Source organism: Coptis chinensis, chromosome 2 (assembly GCF_015680905.1).
Source record: "Coptis chinensis isolate HL-2020 chromosome 2, ASM1568090v1, whole genome shotgun sequence".
Classification (NCBI taxonomy): domain Eukaryota; kingdom Viridiplantae; phylum Streptophyta; class Magnoliopsida; order Ranunculales; family Ranunculaceae; genus Coptis; species Coptis chinensis.
This window is the reverse complement of record NC_141457.1, coordinates 2248368-2250757: the sequence shown is the minus strand read 5'-3', so window position 1 is coordinate 2250757 and position 2390 is coordinate 2248368. Positions and strand designations below refer to the sequence as shown.

The following is a 2390-nucleotide window of genomic DNA, read 5'->3' as shown; positions in this document are numbered from 1 at the left end:
TATTATATATACTGTTTCTGCGTACGTAATCTAGAAAAACTCAATTATAGAGGTCTCTTGGTGGATTCATTTTTGCTGCAATATTTGCTATGCATAGTTTGCTTCTGGCCCAGTTAAAAAACTCCACGTGGTAATAATTACGGACCAAAAATTTCCCCGTTTCTCTCTACCCAAACCCAAACCAAAAGCTAACTTTCTCAATTCATAGTATTGCACTACCTGTACGACTAAAACAAGCAAAACTAAAACAAAACCAAAGTAAGCCAAAACCAAAAAAAATGATAACTAGAAATTGAAGATGGAAAGAGAATAGAACTCAAGTATTTATTTCTTCCCTCACTCATCTCATTGAGTTCCACTTATCTCATTGAGTTCCTACGCAAGGTATGCTCCCCAATCACCCCCCACCCCCTTTTTCTGTTCATTCTATTTTGATCCCACACAAGGTCTTTGATGAATAGACCGAATACATTTTAAATTGGTTGTAGGATGGAGAACCATGGAAATGAAGTGCACATCGATATTGGTGATGAAACAGTCCAAGAAACAGAAAATGGTGGTTTAAATGATTTTGTTGTAGGAGATGAGAATTATAGGGATGATGAGCAGTGCATTCCTATTTTGGGGATGGAGTTTGATACGCATGAAGAGGCATATGAATGGCAACAGTAGTTTGATAGTTTAATTTTGTTATTTGTGATATAATGGCAACAGTAGTTTGATAATAAGAGATGTGTGTCTATTTCTCTTGTTCATCACTTTGTCCAGTAGCATAATAAAATCTGGTTTTGCAGAGAAGTCTAGTCGGTAACCAAAAGGGTTTTCAGGTTTTTTTTTTCTTTCTTTCACTAAATTTGTGTTGGCTGGTTTTGTTTGCAGTCTCTCTCTCTCCCAACACTGTGTTGTTGAAAATGTCGTACTGTACTGGGGAAGAGTAAATGAAGGTTTGTCCTTAGATCAAAAGCAAACTCTAGAGATTTTCAAAATGGGTGGTTAACCCAAAACTGAAACACTTTTGGGGGGTTTAAAAAAAAAAGGTCCCTAAATCTATTCTGGCAAATGGGAAAGTGAGTTTTAATGAATATGTTCAAACTTTGTTTTGTTATCAGGGTATACTATGTTTTGTTGAGGCAAGGGTATACTAACAGTTTAGATTTTCTTGTAAGTGAAAAAATTGTTTAAACCATTCTGCAGGTTCCAGTAGGAAATATTAATCCAGCGATGACCCACATTCCTAGTACACAATCCTTTCAGGTACACGAATATATTCTTGTTTGTCTATTATCATACCTTCTCTTTCTTTTCTTTTTTAAGAAAATTAAATTTCAGCATACTTTCATTTGAGTTTAATAGCACCAATTGTATATCTTTTGTAGGCACCTGTCATGCAAATAGAGGAACAACATGGTATAGCTCGTAGATTAGACTTCTCAAATCCATGGTGCATATGACAAAAAATGGCAAGGAATACAACCAACCTATACACGTTTATGACAAAACGTTTTTTGTTTTTTCTTATTTGTGTATAAGTGTTGGTATTGTGAATTTCTATCGTGTTTTATAATAGGTTGAAAAATATTGACAGATTTTGTCGAATTTTTTTGTTTTTTGAGCGATAGAAGTGTTGGTCTTGTGAATTTTGTAAAAGTGACAAGGTTAAAAATGTAAAAAATTCTAAATTTCAGATCAACTTTTTTGTGTGAGTTATTTATGTATGAATGTCTATTAAATGGTAAATAGTCACCAAATTCACAAATGGATGTTTATTGTTTTATATTGCCTATTTGGTTGAATATACATTTGATGGATATCTGTAAAAGTGCAATTCCGCTACATTCAAAATAATGTACAAAATGCCAAAAATACAAGTGAAACTGTGTCATTTTTTTTAGAAAAATGAAGTAAGTTTGGTCAATATTTCGAGAATATTCGGTAACTTTTAAACTACAACACCAACCTCTCCTTCCCCCTCTGAAGTGTAGAAAAACAAATGTTGATACTCGTCGCCTCTCTCGTTCTAATTGGTCAAACTAAGTCAATAAGTAGTCAAACCAAATCCAAAGGTTCCTTAGTCAACCTATGATCAACTTCTGCTAACCTTTGTCCTAGTCCAACTCACTAACCCAAGTCGAGAATCAAAGTTTGAGGTTAGTCACATGCCTAAAATATTTTGGGACTTAGCTATTTTTATTTATTATTATTTTTTCTTGTAGTATCACTTATAATGGGTGAATTTTGACAATATTTGTTGCAAAACATAGAATGAACATAAACATGAAAAATATTATTATAGTGAGGGTATTTTTATTTTTATTTTTATTTTATTTTAAAAGGCAACTCTTCGTGGCGAAACATTATTATCAAACACACCCTTTATAATTATTTAAATT

The 2390-nt window shown here is 32.9% G+C and overlaps 1 long non-coding RNA gene across 1 annotated transcript; it reads left to right on the top strand.

Annotated features, from left to right (window-relative positions):
• The first annotated feature begins 86 nt into the window (after positions 1-86).
• Positions 87-1513, top strand: LOC147514338 (uncharacterized). The gene is made up of 3 exons (XR_015207637.1): positions 87-384; positions 489-1254; positions 1377-1513. It is a non-coding gene; the product is annotated as an uncharacterized LOC147514338 (long non-coding RNA).
• The last annotated feature ends 877 nt before the right edge of the window (positions 1514-2390 follow it).